This window comes from Lepidochelys olivacea, assembly GCF_965140295.1.
Source record: "Lepidochelys olivacea isolate rLepOli2 genome assembly, chromosome: 3".
Lineage (NCBI taxonomy): Eukaryota > Metazoa > Chordata > Testudines > Cheloniidae > Lepidochelys > Lepidochelys olivacea.
The window spans coordinates 82,208,274-82,227,716 of record NC_140413.1 but is presented as its reverse complement, the minus strand read 5'-3'; the positions used below and the strand labels follow the sequence as shown (position 1 = coordinate 82,227,716).

Sequence of the window (19,443 nt, the reverse complement as noted above, 5' to 3'; positions counted from 1 at the left end):
AGGTCACCCCAGGATGTGAAAACTACATGTCTTGGGTGTGAATTGAAATCCACTAAGCCCCCGTGTAGACACTGCTAGGTTGATGGAAGAATTCTGTCAACTTAGCTTCCACCTCTTGAGAGGGTAGATTTAAGACAGAAAACCCCCTTCTGTGGTTATAGCAAGTGTCTACACTACAGCAATGTAGCTGCAGCTCTGTCACTGTAGTGCTTGTAGCGTAGACATACATTTATATATACCTCCTTATACAGCCCCCTAAAGTAATTTTTGTCCCTGTTAGTGTTTACATCGCTCAGATAGTTGTAGATTTCATGCTGTTTTTTAGCCAAGCCAGCGATTTTTATTTAAGTCTTCTAATGTTTTCTCAAAAGCAATCCCCTTTTTTTAAATGTATTTATTTTTCAGGTTTGCTCTTCTTTGAGCTTCTTCCAATTCATCCATGTCTTTCTGGTAATGAGATGCCTACAACTGTATGCAATATTCAGTGGGGGGCAGTCATACCTGAGAAGAAATATTATCCCCTTGTTCTGTGATGCAATCTCTGTGTACACAGCCCAACACTGCACAGGGCTGTTTGGGTCCATCATGTACTGCACATTCTGCTCACCTAACTAACTACAAGTAGTCTCATCAAAAAGTGGGACTGTTAACAGGAAGAGAGTTTGGCCCTAGATGAGCATGATGGTATGTCATTTGTGCACATGAGCACAAAGTAAAACTAAGCATTCAACAAAGTAAAGTGACTCAGTTTTGAATATGACAGAATATAAAACACAACAGGCCCAATTTTGCCCACACTTACACCCATACCACTGTCTTGATTTCAAAATTCTGAACCAAGAGGACTTACAAAAATTTCATTTCACAGTGCCCCACTAATGGAGAAATAGGAGACATTTTAAAAAATTGAAATCCTTGGTTAGCTACGTTATAAAAATAGATGATTCCTGTAACATGAGATGCTTTTGTGCATCCTTGGAACCTGGCTAGTGAGGCAGTGCAAGGCACCCTCTTATCCCCCTGTGCAGGCAGAAGGGAAAGAGTTTCGCAGAGTGGTTATGTCCCCTCCCTGGGCAGGGCAAGAAGAGATGGAGCCAGCACAGTTGCATTAGGTAACATACAGAGTTTACTTCCTCCTCCTCCTCCCCCCCCAGAGCAATAGAGGAACTGAGAAGGAGACTGTGATACTCCTGAGTCACAGTCTTCTGCCCAGGTTGCTCCTGGAGCAGTGGAACAATGCCTGTTACTTTGCGCTCACAGCAAAGTCACACCTTAGCCCTTGGAGAACAGCAAATCCTGCAATTATGGTGCTTTATCAACATAATAAAAGCTTCCCTTCCCTAGAGTGACAGGTGTAAGAGAGAGAAGATAGGGTTGTTTCTGAAAGCTTTCATCTAATATTTATTCTGTCTTGGATTTTTTTTTAACTAACTCATTTTCTGTAAGTGATGCGGAAGTCAAGAGGCTAAAAACTCCAAGCCTTTATTCCCCTCCTGGCTTGAGTCTTTCAGATATCCATAATGCAACCATGTATGTTGCTGATGCAGGCTGGAAGGTCAGCAGCACTACAAGGGCTAAATCCCTGGCTGTCTTGCCAATATTTCCTCCCCACAACTCCCTGTCACAATGCTTTCTAAAGTGCCAAGAGGGTAGAAGGGCCCCAGGCTGTGTTTTGTTTTTGTTGGATTTGGGGCAGAATTTTGAAAAACGCACTTGGAGAAACATGCAAGTACTCCTAAACCCACACTCAAACAAACCAACCAACCAAAAAACCCAACACATACAATAGGGTAATTCCCCATCATCACTGGGCCCTTTCAGTTTTAGACATGGGTATAGGTAGGCTTGGCAGAATTAGATTTAAAAAAAATAATTATGACTGATAATATTAATGTTTATTTCTAAGCTTTTTTCTATTTTTATCTATTAAATTTTCAGTTGTGGGAAATTATTGTGGGGGTCAGACAGTTATTTGACAGTAGACATTGAGATTCAAAAAGTTAAAGGTTTACAGCCATTAAAACACAAGTTGTCAACATATGTCAAAATACATAAAGTAAATATCCTTAAATCAAACTAAGTTCTCAAGCAGCATTTCTTATTTGGCCTATCTGTAAATTTCAATTATAGATGGAAATTTTTTCATTGGTGGGTGGATGTTGAAATTGACATTCACCAATAAAAATCTAATCCTTCCAAGCCTAGGTATAGAACAAACTGCACTGATATCACTGGTTGATGATCTCCTCCTAGCAATGGATAATTTTAAGGTGTCCGTGTTGATTTTTATAAATTCTGACTGAGTTTGACACCATTGCCAACAGAGGTACTGTTAACATGCCAAACCAGCTTGGATTTCCTTCTTTGACAGGGTAACTGATTTGGTAGATGGGGAAATGCAGTGGACATAATATACCTGGACTTCAGCAAGGCTTTTGACACAGTCCCACATGACATTTTGGTAAGTAACCTGGAGAAACGTGGGCTTGGCAGAACTACCATTAAGTGGATACATAAATGGTTAAACAACTGCAGACAATAGTTATGTTAATGTAATAATGTAATTATGTCAGATTAGAGGGAAGTCTCAAGTGGGGTTCCACAGGGATCTGTTATGGGTCTGGTGTTGTTTAAACATCTTTATTAATGACCTGGATGTAGGTACAGAGAGCATCCTGATCAAGTTTGCAGATGACACAAAGCTAGGAGGGGTTGCTAACACTTTGGAGGATAGAGCTAAAATTCAAAAGGGATCTTGATAAATTGGAGAACTTGGCTACAGACAACAAAATTAAATTCAACAAAGACAAATGTAAGGTTTTGCACTCAGGGAAGAAAAACCAAATGCACAAATATAGAATGGAGGATAACTGGCTTGACAGCAGCGCTGCTGAGAAGATCTGGGAGTTGTGGTGGATCACTATCTCAGCATGAGTCACTGTCAGCAATGTGATGCTATTGCAAAAAAAGCAAATGCAATTTTAGGTTGTGTTAACAGAGGCATAGCATGCAAGTCATGGGAGGTGATAGTGCCACTCTACTCGATGTTGATTAGGCCTCACCTGGAGTACGGTGTCCAATTTTGGTCACCAATGTATAGAAAGGTGTGACGCTCTGTACCTTGGCGGAACACCCAGCACCCACATATTCATCCTTGTAAAATGACTGTGTGGTATCTAATGCAAAGTTTGTCATGTCGGGTGTCTTCGGAAGACTCATGATGAACTGAGCATTGTTGTTATAGGTCCGGATAACACCAGAGGGGAACATCACAAAAGGATGTAAAGAAACTGGAAAGGATTCAGAGGCAAGCAACAAAGATGATTAAAGGGATGGAATGCAAGCCATATGAACAAAGGCTGAAGGAACTGGGTATGTTTGGTTTGGAAAAGAAGAAATTGAGGGGGGACATGGATAGTGTCTTCATACACTTGAAAGGTTGCCATAAAAAAGATGGAGAAAAGTTGCTCTCTCTTGCCACAGAGGGCAGGACAAGAGGCAATGCATTCAAACTACAGCATAGCAGATTTAGATTAAATCTCAGGAAAAAACTTCCTAACGGTAAGAACAGCAGGACCATGGAACAGATGCCTCAGGAGGTCGTGGAAGCGCCTTCACTGGAGGTTTTCAAAAGGAAGCTGGATCGCCATCTGACTGGGATGGTTTAGACACAACAAATCCTGTATCTTGGCAGGGGGTTAAACTAGATGAGCCTTGCAGTCCCGTCTAGCCCTATGATTCTAACATGCCTACAGTCAACAGCATTTAATTGCTTTAGATTAGCTCCACTACTATATGAGAGAATCCAGAAGTTGATAATGGGCAACTGCTCATCTGGGTGAATGTCTTCTCATGTCAGGTGTTGGAAGGTTCTGTTATGTCCCACTTTTGTTTATTGTGTATATGAGGTCTCTGGTAGGGCTAGTCCAGATATATGGTGCAAGATGTCTGCAGTATACTGGTGCCACTCTGCTTCATGTCAAACTGATCTTACTAATGCAGTGGAAGAAATGACCCAGTGTCTGCAGGAGATCAGGGTCTAGATGAAGGCTAACTGGCTAAGACTCAGTCCAGCTAAGGGGGAGTTAATGTTGGTAGGCAGAGGGAAGCAGCCTGAAGAATTGGCAAGTACTATATATTACTCCTGGGAGAATTCTGCACCAAAAAGTTAAAAATTCTGCACACAATTTTACAATTCTGCAAAATTCTGCATATTTTATTTGTCAAAATAATGTGATATAATCATGCTGGTTTCAATTATTTAGGTAATTTATTTAAACTACAATACAATGGGTAGAGAATGGGAGTGAGAAGTATTGGAGGAAATCCCCAACCCCCCTTGCCTAATAGTAATGTAGCTAGGTTTGACCCTTTTATTTTGCGTTTTTAGTCAACCAATATATGCGGCCATATGCTCAGTGTTACATCATAGGCAACTGAAGAGCAAGTGAGGGCTGGGGAATCAAACTCACAATTTATATTGGTAACTGACCATCACCAGAAAGATCAGTAGCAAACAGTTCGTAGAGCACATTTTTTCAGTCCAAAAATTTAGACCAGTTCTAATCACTAAAGCACCATAAGCATTTATAAGGCCATACGGTCTTTCACAGCAGTCTGGCAATGTAAAGGAGCTTTAAAACTTCTACACCTGTTTTATACTCCTAGGGGAATTCACTAAGAACAATGGGAACAATTGACTTAGCAGGCAGGCTGTTACATTCTGCTCTGCCTGAGGGGACAGAGCCTGCCCTACGCCTACCACCTCAAACACCCTGAAGCCCTGCCCCTCCATGCCAAGCATGCTGCAATAGCTCTCTCTCTCACATGTACGACTACCCAGACCCCCTCCCCCCATGGTGATTTATGTCTCTAGTCTACCAGCTGCTCCGGGTGCCTAAACCAACCTGCCTGTGCTGACAGGGAGGGGCGTGTGACCACTCTTGCAGCTTCCCTGTCAGAAGTAATTTTTCTGCGGGAAAGCAAAGAAATCTGCTGGGGACATGAATTCTGCACACATGCAGTGGCGCAGAATTCCCCCAAGAGTAGTATATGCACCTCTGACAGAAAGAGGGAGGTCACCATTTGTGATTCAGGTTTGAAGTTTAAGGCCTTGATGAGGCCTGAGGCTACTATTAGAGCCTAAGCAGCTGTAGCCAAGAAGCTGTTTTATCACCTATTGATGAGGCAATTGTGTTTATTTCATTGTGCTGTTTTCACCTCAAACAAATACCTGGGGATGCATCTTTAAGCCACTCAAAAACTGGAGCTAGTGGAAAATATGGCAGCATGCTTATTGAATGGCGCTTCACACCAAGAGTACACAATGTCAGATATTCAAGAGCTATACTTTGAGTTTCTGAGTGGAATACAAGGTGATGGTTTAAACTTTTAAATCCCGGAGTGATTTAAAGACCAGGTTACGTGAGAGATGGTCTCTCTCTCCATGCCACAGCTCCTCAGAAATAGTCAAGCTACCTTCCTTTCTTAGAAACAGGAGGAAGCAGCTAGTAGGACATTCTCCCAGAAATCCTCTCAATTCATGAATACACTTCCTGTCTTGGTCTGTCAAAATCCCAAATGGCTGAGAGAAAGGAGGAAAAAAAAAAAGGATTTGCAACATGTCATGAAGATTACCAAATCCTAGCAGATGTTTGCAAGGCCCATCTATTGTCTCAGACACCCAGGGTGGAGGTTTTTTAATCAGGAGAAATGAGGGGCAAGGTGTTTATAGGAGGGTGAGCAGTTTATTACTTGCTATTACATGTCTGAATATAAGATTGTAAATTTAATTATACTAAAGGTGCCCAGAGCCTGGGATGGGTGCTTATCTGAGCCAGGATACTGAGAGGGAGACATCTTGTTGCATAATAAATAAAAATTATAATAAAATAATAATCCAATCAATCTTACAGCAGTAGAGCTGGAGCAGAGGCAGAACAGCAAGAAAGGGCTTGGCAGTTAAAACCCCAGTAGGCTTACAACCCCTGACAGCAACACCTCAAAAGAAGAGCTCGCTATCTTCCCTTTGCTACGCTGTGGCATGGCTTTGGTGCAAAGCATGAAGAAGCACTCTGTAAAAGGCTTTGAGAGGAGATGGGAGAAGCTTTACAGAGGCAGAAGAGTCTGTTCACCAATAAATTACTATTGAACAACAGAAGAGCTGACAACAAATACAGTGATCACAAGCCATTATATATATAAATTGAAATGAGAGGTGTATGTTAGAGACAATATCCTTTAGCCTAGCAGTTCCAACCTTCCCATAATCACTTTGTTTTGTAAATGTTTAAAAATGAATAAAAGTATTTAAGATAATAGAAACAAACACTTAAAACATTTTAATTCATGTTTTGAAAAGACTGATATTATACCTTTAGTTAAATGAATATTGAAAACAAAAATACATGGCAAACTGCTCAGTATAAAAAACTGGATTGCTGTTTTACTCATAAATTAATAACGTTTAATAGGCTGGCAACCTTCATAATTTTTATAGTGGTAGATTAGCAGTTTACACAACTTGGCCACCTACTGTCTGTCACTTAAGAGCACAGTCTTCAGGCTCTGCCCATTAGACCTTTTTTACATATGTCTAACTCCTAATCTGGATTGATTCTTATGAAACAAGAAAGGAAACACACACACACACAGTTCCTACCCCTACTGCCTCAGGGTTGAATGTAGTTATAATTTGGAAGATGTAAGTGAAGCTATTCTGAAATAAGTAATTGGGTGATAGGCATACTAGTTTTGTAGCACAAGTGACAGATGCTTGCTATTCTTATTTGTTTCAGGAAAACTAAGTAAGAGAGACTGAATTCTAATTTGTATGATTCCTGATTTTACCATAACTCCAAAGTATAACAACAAGCAGCAATCACAGTAAAGTCTGAACACTCTATACCAGAACTCTGCCACCTAATGGCCAAATTGTAGATTCATAAATATATAACTTGCATTTTCAAAGAACCTAGAGATGTAAAGGGCCTATGGTCTCATCTCCCTGCTGTGGCAGGATAATTTCCTGTTGGTCACTTGACAGTCTTTTGCCCATGGATCTTACGGGCAAAGATTTTTCTGATAGCCTAAATGTTCTTAATTTTATATTATTCTTCTTAGTAATACTCCACTGTGCAACTCTAAATAATTCTTCCCCCTGCTTTCTGAATTCTCACTTTTTCAATATTTGTAGGATTTAACCATGTTTCTCATGTAGTCCCCTCTTAGCAAACTCTAACTTCAATCTCCCATTTTTCTTACTCTTCTCTGAATTATCTCCAATTTTCCAATATCTTTTCGATAATGAGATGCCCAGAGTTGAACACAAATTTCCAGGTGCAGCAGGGGTAAAATTAATCTCAAGTACAGAGGCCCAGCTCCAGACCCCGGCAAGGGGCAGGGCCTCAGGCAGAAGAGGCGGGGCAGAATTTAGCCTCCCTCAGCCAGCCCATCCGCACTGCATGGCCCACACCGCATAGGCCAGTACCGGCTTCTTATTGGTATGCCGTATCAGCCCACTTTCACCCCTGAAGTCCGGTCACATCAGACCTACATAAAGGACTATTACCTCGTTGCTCTGTTATATGATGGCTTTGTGTATGCCATTTAAAACTTTCTGTTGCAATAAAAAATTGCAAATTCATCCAGTGTGCTGTAAATACATATGACATAACACCATCACTCCACCTTTTCTTCCCTTTCTATTTCTACTATGTAGATTTGTGCAAATCTATACTGACTTTTTCATTAGAAATCCCACCAGATTTCTGTTTATGCCCAATCATAATCACTATCTTTTAGTAGCATTTCTAGTTCTTTTTGTTTGTTTCCCACATGCTTTGCTTTGGTGTACAAATACTTTAGAATATTCATACACTTCTTTAATCTTTGTTTCAGAAGAGCTGCATCTTCTAATATCTGCCAGATTATTTGAATTAGTCAAGCCTTCCCTTTATCCCCTAGTTTAAAGTTCACCTAACAAACCCTCCCAGTTACTATTTTCAGGAGGCCAGTACCCCTTCTGTGGAAGTAGCAACCATCAAATCAAAAAAAAATTCTCATCCCACAAGTAATTCCAATGTTCTATGTACCCAAAATTCTCTTCTCTATATCCTCAGTTATGATTTTTGAATTACAGTCATATAGACTTGTTATAAAGTTTGCCACTGGGTGGCACATTCACTGGGGTGCAAGATTTATCCAAATACTAAATAAATCCTACCTATGACCATCATTCCACTGTACCACAACCATGTGATTCCATTATCTCCCCTTAAGTATACAATTGAGTTTAGGTGAGGCAGAGATAGTGGGTAGGTGTCTACAGTCAGATTTAGTTACTCATCTGCTCTTACAAGTACATCTGGAGTTTTCTGTTGTAATTTTCCTACTCACAATATTGGGGAGAACAAAACATTTTAATTGTATAAATAGTCTCTTGTAATGAAAAATTAATTATTCAAAAGTTTAATCTCTGCAGCTATCTAGAAAGTTTTCTAGATTTACTATAATCAAATGACTTGACACAGAAGATATTACAGTTAATTAATACCCAATGTAGGAGTGAAACAAATTGGAGCCCTTTTTGGCATTACTACCTATTATGGTAGCATCCAAAGGCCCCAATCAGGGTCAGAGCCCTGTAGTATTAGGCACAGTACAAATACATACATAGATATGATCCTTCACCTAAAGAGCTCACTTGTACCTACTCTTCACACTTGCTGAACTAGATCATCATGCTCTGGCTGTACTGTGCCTAAATCCACACTCAACTACCCTTGGATATCATAGTAATAATAATCTTGAAATGTTTATGGTGCTCTGTGTGTTCAAAGCATTGTATGAACAATAATCTTCACAACCCCCCACCAGGTAGGTGAATATCTCAACATAACATATGGAGAAATTAAAGCAGGGAGGTGAAGTAATTTGGCCAAGGAGAGAGGAGTCAGGAGTTCCGATTTAAATCTCTCACTCATTCCTGTAACCCATGCTGCTTCTCCACGTTTGTTATTACTGACCCATCTTTATTACCACAATACCACATAGTAGTACTGCTTCCTGTACTCTTTTCTATCCATGGATCAAGTTATCCCCATATTCATGGATATATCTGAAGAGATATTTGTGTATCTGTGACATGTCTCATTTAAGGTCAGAAGTAATGCTCATTTAATTTTTTACCTACATGGACACATTTATGAAATTCTTTCCCTCTGCAGTGTTAGTTGAGCATTAGATTTTTTATTCAAATGGGTATCTGAAAAACTAGTATAATCTGAATTACTTTATTCTCTAAAATCTCCTGTGACTAATTATTTTTGCTTAGAGTGAGTCCCAGTTTCAAAAATCATATTCAACTGGGTATTATTAAATTTGATATGGTACTAAGAGCAATCAGAAAAAACTCTTTATTTCTTAAAATAAGGTTAGTGCTCATGAGAAAGTGAGAAGATACACACTACAAGGGAGCCAGAGTGTGGACAGGTGCTGAGCAAGCCTGTCACACCACTTTGTCAATGCACCAAAAGCCTGATAAGCAAAGCCCTTTTATTTCAGTGCACACCCATTTTTTTCCCCCATGGTTTGTGTGTATAAAAAGATCTTCTGTACTTTCCACAGTATGCATCCGATGAAGTGAGCTGTAGCTCACGAAAGCTTATGCTCAAATAAATTGGTTAGTCTCTAAGGTGCCACAAGTACTCCTTTTCTTTTTATGAGCTATACTGCTTCTCTTTTCTTGTTCTCAGATTTTATAATGGATTGTTTGATTTCAGGTTTCAAACAACTATACATGTCTTTTGCAACCAAAATAGCTTGCATTTTTTGCATTTTCCTGACTTTCACATGTATGGACACGATATTGGAGTTACATATGTACCGCTAACTGTAGATTTTTTAGTAAGAATTTGTAAAAAATGATAACTTTATAAGAACTTTGGCTTGAGAAACCACTAGTTACTCATATATCTATACTGAGCATTTGTGTGTGAAGATTTGTTAATGGTAAGGTACAATTCAAACAGATGACTATACTCTAAGAACACAAAACTTCTGAATAATTTGGGCAGGCCAAGCGCAGAAGCAAGCCTCATGTCCATAGGGACATAAACACTATGTTGTTCTGCATATTTGCTGTTATGTTTATAGCAATTATTTCAATACAGTTTCTATTTACCAAGCCTGGATATTGAAGACAAATTATTGAAATTTTCCCGTTTTTAAAATGTATTTTCATATTTCCCATAGTCTATTGGTTATTTAAAGCTAGACACAATGAGAGTTCCTAAACTAGAGTATGATAGAACAGTGAGTTGAGAAAAATATGGGAAATTATTGGATGTGCATGATGGGAGAGAAAACTCAGGAAATAAACAAAAAAGAAAGCAAAGTTTGATTATATCATATCTGTTCAGCAATGGTCTTTAAGAGCAGGGGCTAGAGAAGAAATAAGGAGTTGTAGTCTCCAAAGCTCCATGTTTAATTTGACATTTAAACTGTCATGATTACACTTCAGAAGCAACCCATTGATGTGGATAGCTCTGTTCACACTTCTCAGAGCTATTGTTTCAGACTGTTTGCATATACAAGCAGTCATCTGTTTTGAAGGTTATCCTTCTATCCAGAAAGGCTTGTGGCTTTTTATTTTTTAAAAAATTGAAAGCTTAGATTATGGAGCACAAGATGGCAGTCACCAGGAAAAAGTACTCGGTTGCTGCAAATTGGCTTAGTTGGACCCCTGCTTATAAACGCATCAGCTAAGAAGAGTCAGAAGATGGCTACTTGGGCCTCTCATGCCCATATAACAAAGTAGAAAGTTCTCCAAAGTTTATATAAGAAAATGGGTCTGTCAGACTGGTGAGCATTTTGTAAAAAGGATTAAAACTCATTTTACTTGAGTTCTCTTCTGTCAACTCCTACCACTTTGCTTCCCTGCAGGTCAGCAGGGCTCCTGTTCCCTGAATGTATAATTTGTGTGTTCACATTCATTGTTGCATACATATTGTGAAAATCCCAGACCAGCGCTAGTCCCCTCCCCCCCCCAGTTCAGTTTTGAAAGATGTAAATAAAAATATACCGCAGTTATTTTGGGAAGAAAAACCTTACTGACATATAAGGCAGAAAGTAGGGGATGGTTTGGAAAAGATAAGAGCGTAAAGGGGAAAAAATGAGGGTGAGAATGAGAGATGATGGCTGGGGAAGAGGAAACAAAAAAGAATTAACTTTGTTTTTCAGCAGGTTCATGGTCCAATTTTTTCTAATTTAAAAATCTGAATGTTTCATTAATAAAATCAGTACAATTTAAGGATGCTTCCTGTTAATTAAATAGCAGCAATATCCTGGATTAATAAACTCTAAGGCATTCAGAAGCATTTAATCTCAGGGACTATTTGTTATAAACATCTCATCCTTCATCCTCAGAGTTTATTCATACTAGGACACAGTAATTAGCTTTGAACAGGAAATACCATCAAGTTAATTATATTAAGTATATGGGATGGAGGCTGTGCCAAATGGCTCTAAACTTCAGTTACACAGGAAAGTAAACAGAGACTTTGCCTTCATGGCAAAAAAAAGAGGGAGCTTTACAGCGAGATGACGGTCTTGGTGTAAAGTACTAGTAGATACAAACTCTCTCAATATAGCTAGTTGAGGTCAACCTTACAGCCCCACCTCTTGTTTATCTCAAGTAGCTACACTGAAATAAAAGCTACCTATGTCTCATTTCCACTAGGATCTTACAGTGAGATAGTTATCTTGATGTAAAAACACACCTCTTTTGGGGATGAAGACAAAGCCAGAAAGAACAAAATTACCTATGCCCTCTATAAGAGTTAAATGGGTTCCTTCAGACTCACCCATTCTTTCAATCTGAGCCTATCAGAATTACCCCTGAAACTGACCACCTGCAGGAAGGAAAGCCCTCTATCTATGGAGACCAAATTCAGACATAGCCCTTCTTGCCGTTGATGTAAAGGTGTCAGTTATAAAATAATAAATTCTCTACATTGTGTCAAAAAGTGCATGTTTTGTATCAGGACTGCTTCCCATGTGAACTTATGGAATATAGTAATAAGTAATTTCTTTCCTTCTTTAATAATTAATTTCCCCAACTACATCCATCTCTGTCAATTTTCAGAGGGTTCTTTCATTGTCCTTGTTCACTTGGACAAACAAATGAATACTCCAGAATTAATTAATCTTTTCTGTTGCTTGAAGGCTAAGTAACATCTTTCCTAAATGAACCGTTCACTTTGTGAACTCCTATGCAAAGTATTGTCTGTTGTGTAGTGTAGGTATGTTTTTTGGCTTAAGACTTACAGATCCACAATTCTGATTTAACAAATTACAAAAATTAAGAATCACACACATACAGAGATGAACATACTGGTTATACCTGTTGCAACGCTATAGGAAGGATATTGCTGTTTAGCAGAGGCTGAAGAAGAGGGCTATGAAAATGATACAAAGTATTTAAATTATGAAGAATATCTAAGGGAGTTAACTTGTTCTCACTGGCCTGCAGCCATATCACCTTGGGCTATAAACTAATCTAATAAGCACTGTTTGACCCGCTCAGCACTTAGCCAGAAAACCTTGAAGGAAAACCCAACTGGTGAAGGAAGTGTCAACTTCAGTTCTGTGTCATCACTGAATCAATACTCAGGCATGGTGCTAGATGGCATTGTGCTGCTGAAGGTACCATCATTCAGACAGTATGTAAAACTAAGATCCGCCATACTTGCAGTCATTAAAAGATCTCATGACATTAATTCACAAAAAAGGGTTTTAATCCTGGTATCCTGGCCAAATACCAGTTTGAGTAATTTCAGTCCTTTTACACTGAAAAAATTCCTCCAGTTTTAAATGGATAAGTCATGCTTCACTTCCTCTCTACTACTTTGTAGGGAATCTGAGGTAATATGGTTAACGTGTTCTGTATCTTCCCTTGACATATATCTGCCTGTAAAATTATTTGGGATACATCATGATGAAATATAATTTTTTGTCTCTGAAAGAGGAGCCCTTGAATTTGATCACTAGCTTTCACGCTTTCTAAAACTTCGATTTAATTACCTCAATATTAAAAAAATTAAAAATACACATGCAAAGTGAAGGGCTACTCTTTTGAACACTAGTCTATAATTTTGAAAACAAGGAGTAAATTATAGAGGCAGATCTACATCATATTAAGTAAAATAAACAATGTGGACTAAGTTACCAATAAGGGTTAGTAAAGTAAAATTGAAGAGAAAACTAGACTGATTTCTGAAAGAAGGGATTAAGGAATATGGTGAAAAAAAGCAAGGTGAAATTATGAGCAATCCAAAAGGGACAGATATATTAGGCTACTTGTGGATTTTCTTCCACAATTTAAGTATGTTCATAAATGAACATGTCATGTAAATGTCTCTGAAAGTTTTAAAATAGGAATGGAGTGACCAAAAGGGTGTCTCTCTTCAGGAGTTTGAGACAGGAAGCTATATACATTTTCACTGAACTTTTAATAGTTTACCATCTCACCGGATTGTCTAGCTCAGGGGTAGGCAACCTATGGCACGCGTGCCAAAGGCGGCACACGAGCTGATTTTCAATGGCACTCACACTGCCTGGGTCCTGGCCACCAGTCTGGGGGGCTCTGCATTTTAATTTAATTTTAATTGAAGCTTCTTAAACATTCTAAAAAACCTTATTTACTTTACATACAACAAAAGTTTAGTTATATATTATAGACTTATAGAAAGAGACTTTCTAAAAAGGTTAACATGTATTACTGGCACGCAAAACCTTAAATTAGAGTGAATAAATGAAGACTCGGCACATCACTTCTGAAAGGTTGCCGACCCCTGGTCTAGCTCAATTTGGATCAGGGACTGAGACTTCTATCTATTTAGGGTGACCAGATGTCCCGATTTTACAGGGACAGTCCCAATATTTGGGGCTTTGTCTTATATAGGTGCCAATTGCCCCCACCCCATCCCGATTTTTCACCCTTGCTATCTGATCACCCTACATCTATTGCACAGTGATGAGCAGGTTGTTAGCATTTAAATAAGATGAGTAATAAAGTAAGCATCTCAAAAACACCAAAGTATGATCACTAAACATTTAATCATGTTTAAATTTTTTAAGTTCACATACCAACCTTTAGCCTGATACAGTTTCAAAACAGATGAATTATGAAGCATGAGTTTTATCATTGAAATGTCAATAGAATAAAAACTATAGGGGTAATGGTGGAGCCAGTCTCAAGACTGACCACCCTTACAGTCTTCTGAAATGTCTTACTTAGAATGGCTTGTTATGGAGTCACCTGTCAGCAACTCTGTAGTTATCCACTGCATGCCTTGTTCCATTGTAACTCTACTTTAACCCACTTTTAACCTTCTGAAAAGATTTTTGAGGGCAATGGTCTAGAACCAGATCATCATTGATATTGCCCTGTTATTTGTAATCCCTCTGAGACAATGACATGCAACTGCATAGTTGGAGCAACCCAGAGGTAGCCACTCAGGATCCAGAGGCAAGACCTTTTCAGAGTTGGGTCCTAGATTTTTGAACAGTACGAGGTCAGAATGCACTTCACTCTGACCACCTTCCAAAGCACAATCACAACAACAGGAACCATGATTACTTTAAAAAATAAAAAGTACAACTGATCAATCTCCAGAGAGATGACAGCAAAGGACATTATTGGTCAAGTCTCTACTAACCAGAACCAAAATACTAAAGTGATTGGCATTCTATCAATAGAATAGATAAGGCAGAAAAATCTATTTTCATTGACCAAACTGAGAAAGTTGCAGAAAATGAATGATAAAAATTGTGAAGTATAAATCAGAATGTAAAAATTTTCAGTATTATCAGAGAAGATGATGTAACAGTCCCTTCTGGACTTAAATCTATGACTCAAAGCGGTTATGAGTAACATAGTATAGATTTTGACATATTTCCCTTTAAGGCTGCAAATTTCTCCACACAGAACTACCATTGGAGAGGTCAGCTACAAAACAGACTCTGAAATCTCTGTTGAGAGAGATATTTGATCATATGCAACACAGAATTGTATTTTTTCCAGTGTCCAACTATCCTTTTTTGGAATAGCACTCACTACACAGGAGGCACAAAACCAGAAGCAGAGCAAACAAAATAGTCTAAGTATTAAACATATATAGGTTGTCTTTCAGGAATTAAAGCTTCCTTTAATAAATTTTGGTGTTCTAGATTAATAAAATGCAGATCTGAAATTTAAAACTCTGTTCTGCAGAACATACACAAGGAAGAGACTCTATTGAAACCCTTTATCGGAAAAAAGTTCCATTAGAAGATAACACTCCAATCTCAAATGTCACCCTGAGCTATTACAAATCCCTTTCAGAAGGAAAAAGTAACAGAATCCACTTATATTTGTTGATGAGAAAATATGGTACAATAAAGGCACAGGGGCTGATTTATATCTTGGCTTTGCTTATTAGCTAGTCTAATGTCCTAGCTCCCGTTTATAGAAACTTAGAAAAAGATTAATGACCATAGATGGGATTATATGCTTCCAAGAATGAAAGCATGGGTCTTACAGCCCTTATTTATGTGAATAAACCTTCCCTCCTCCTCCATTAAAGATGAGCTGCCAGAGCTAATGAAAACTGAGTTAATTTATTTATGTAATAAAGGCCCCCATGAAACAGGCGACAGTGCTTTTAATACAGAAATCTGGAATTAGCAACTTTCATTTCACATCATACCTGCTCTTTCAAAATGTCCTAAATGTAGCCCTCCACAGAAAAAACTTATTTTTTCCATTATATTATCCCAAGTCCTTTACATTTTCATAAGTATCATTTATTTGAAAATAAAACAATGAAAAGCAAAATCCTCTGTCTGTTAAAATGAAGTATGAGTGTTTTCTTAAAATAAAAAGCATAAAAGCAACATAGCCACGAGTATTACGTTAATACGCAGATCAGTAAATGGTTTCTTACAGCGTTGCAGTACTAAAGATGATGAAACAGAAATGAGATGAAAATTAATTCTTTATGTTTAACTCCTCTGTTTTTTAACCTAATTCTATTTGTTCAGTCATTCTTTTTACAGTTATACTAAGTAAACAATCAAGAGTTGGCTTTAAAAGTAGATTTTCTACAGAAGCCTTGCCAGACATTCAGGAAACTACCTTTGTTACAAAAGACTTTGCCAGTTCCCAGTCAAAGAACTGGAACTTTTAAATTAAAGCAGGGCTCCAGTCCACCTTACTTCTCAGATCTCGGACAGAGACACAAAAGATTGATTATTATATAAGGACATTGCTGTGGATTATCTTCTTACATCTATGTACAGTGCAAAGACCCATCTTGAATGCCTGCTTTCTAAACAGACAAAACTATAGCCAACAATAGAGAAAGATGTAAAGTTATTGGCATGAATGTTTTTTTGACATGCATCTTGTTACTTCCAAAGGTGGGAGGATTTTTCCCAATAAATATTACATTCTAATTAGATCTGAGTTAAAGGACGATGGAGAGGCATGAGAGAAAGGCTGGACAATTAGCAGCTAGCTGAAAGAAGCAGGTTTTTACGAAGGACTTTGGAGAACAGCAAGGTTGCTTGGCATGTTGGAGAAGGGAAACCGTTCCAGGCATTGGGAAGTGTCTTGAAAGAGTTAAAGAGAGGATAGTGAGAGAAGACTGATGTTTCTGAGGGGTAACAGATCAGCAGGGGTATTCTTAAAAAAAAAAAAAAAAAAAACACAAAAGAAGAGGCACTCTGTAGTTTGTCCTAACAATAGATCCCAAAGTTTTTAAATTTTTTAAATTAAAGTGTTTTTGCAAACTCTGTGGGTCAAGATGGTCTTTTGATGTCTGTGCTTGTGCATTTCTGTCCCTATAAGGTTAACCAGAAATAAGGATTTAATATGAGCAGTGAGTCCAACAAGTCAGGCAATTAGAATGTAGCAGGCAGGTAAATGGTGATGAATAAAGATGTTAAGAGGAAGTAATGGTTGAAAAGTATTAATATTTATTTTTTAATATTTGCATTTCAGTAGCACTTAGAAACTCCAGTAAGGGATCAGGGCCACATTGTGCTAAGTGCTGTACACAAGTCTTTAAGGGCATGTCTGATGAAGATGCTCTATGCTGATAGGAGAGCGCTCTCCCGCTGGCATAATAAAACTCTGCAAGTGGCAGAAGCTTCATCGGTGGGAGAAGCTCTTCCGCTGACATAGCGCTGTCCATGCTGGCACTTATGTCAGTATAACTTATGTTGCTCAGGGAGGTGGTTTATTCACACCCCTGAATGACATGAATTCTGCCGATATAAGCTGTAGCGTAGACATAGCTTAAAAACAAAGACAATCCCTGTTCCAGAAGTGAATAAATCCAATGGAGGGCGGATGGTCAGGGGAAAAAAAGATAAGATGATAGTAAAAGCAGCAGCAGTCTCAGCACACCAGCTGCCTAACTAGAGCAAAGGCCTTGCCAGCACTGGGAGGCAGCATATGGCAAATAAGAGAGATTTCTAATGAGAAGTTTCAGCATAGTATGAATGAACATCAAAGCCAAGTTGTAGTAGATGAGCAGGTTGGTTGCTTCAGGGAACCTGTAATAGGAAATGCATTGTCATAATCTTTCACATCAAGTTCACAGGATCCAAACTGGTTTAGATCAATAATAGTCAAAAATACATTGCCATCTCTAGTAGCTTGAGAAGCACTGCCATAGGCTATCTGATATGGGGGACCGGCAATTTTTTTTTCCCCAGTGTGCACGCAGACCGGTAGCCAATGGCCGGTCCGCGGACCACCACTTTGAGTAGCACTGGCCTATAGTACATTGAATGTACTGGTGATCTCATTCCATTACTAGTAGTGGCCACTGGCAGTCTTGGAAAATTCATGAGCAACCCTGGAGCTCAAAATAACTGATCGAGGGTTAAAGAGAATACCACAATAGAATTGAATGCATGTGAAATTCCTTACTTGAACCAATTTGCATGGATTAACAAAATGAATGATGATCTCATCTTCTAAGAAGGGGGAAAGAGCAGTTTGCAGATGCCAAGGAACAAAACAAAAATAAAATCATAAAGAGCAAAGTTAAATTTTGATCAACAAAAAACTATCAATATCCAGCAAAAACACCGAGGAGCCACAAGGATTCCTTGCTGTTTTTGCTGATACAGACTAACACGGCTACCACTCTGAAACCTATCAATATCCAGGTTATTTTTTAAAATATGTTTCAAAACATATTCAATTCCTTTTGTTGAGAAAGGTAAAAAATACATAGCAGTGCATTTAGACAATTGTGCAGTATTTCACTTGCAAGAAAAAATTGTTTCCTGAATTTCTCCAGACAATCCTCTTATTCCCTGAAGTATAGAATTTGATTTTTCTTATCATAGTTTGCTTGCTACAAATGCTGTAATTAGTAACAAATTATCCAGACATTTTCTAAACCCAGATGGCGTATTTGACTTCATGGACACGTGTGGCAGTGAATTCCACAAGCTATCTACTGTGACAAACTTCCTGCTCTACCTTGGTGGGTCTTGCGCTTATTGGCAGATTTGCTCGCCTTGGATCTTCAGCTTGGCCGTTTTTCTGAACCCACAGTCTAGGTCGACTCCTCCTGTGTCTGGGCCTGCCCTCTACTCCGGGTTCCAGCCCAGGGCCCTGTGGAATGCAGCTGTCTAGAGTGCCTCCTGGAACAGTTGTGTGACAGCTACAACTCCCTGGGCTACTTCCCCATGGCCTCCTCCCAACACCTTCTTTATCCTCACCATAGGACCTTCCTCCTGGTGTCTGATAATGCTCAGTCCTCCAACAGTCTGCGTTTTCACTCTTAGTGCTTCTTGCTCCCAGCTCCTCACATGCACACCACAAACTGAAGTGAGCTCCTTTTTAAAACCCAGGTGCCCTGATTAGCCTTCCTTAATTGATTCTAGCAGCTTCTTGATTGGCTGCACGTGTTCTAATCAGCCTGTCTTAATTGTCTCCAGAAGATTCCTGATTGTTCTGGAACCTTCCCTGCTCCCTTACTCAGCTATCTGCTTTCTATGTTCTCCTAAAGCCCCCTAGCCTGGGCTTTTCTTACTTTTTGACCCTGCTTCGTTTCCCCCTCCCCCACCCCCAACCAAGCCAGACGCTTTTTCTTCGTTTTGTTTTTTTTGCTGTTTTTCTTTGCTGCCGTTCGAGTGCTGGTCGGCTGCCAGCTTGCCTGCCAGCCCCCCCACGCCTGCCCTCGCACGCTGCTATTGCTTCAGCTGAAACCCCTGGAGAAGCGGGGGGACTGCCGACCCGCTCCCCGGAGGAGGGGAGTGGAAGCCCCCAGAACCAACCATTTTGCTGTTTGTTTGTGGACCTGTAATTAACCGACAAGTTATTTTTTTTTCTTCTTATCTACTTGGCATTTTTGGAATGCTCCACAAAGACCGGGAGAG

The 19,443-nt window shown here is 39.1% G+C and overlaps 1 protein-coding gene across 1 annotated transcript in view; it reads right to left on the bottom strand.

Moving 5' to 3' along the window:
* CRYBG1 (crystallin beta-gamma domain containing 1) overlaps positions 1-18,857 on the bottom strand; it is a 121,955-nt gene extending 103,098 nt beyond the window's left edge. Inside the window, exon 1 of the mRNA XM_084622626.1 lies at positions 18,784-18,857. The gene's annotated coding sequence lies outside the window, so the exon portion shown is untranslated. The remainder of the gene's footprint in view (positions 1-18,783) is intronic.
* Between the last annotated feature and the right edge of the window lie 586 nt (positions 18,858-19,443).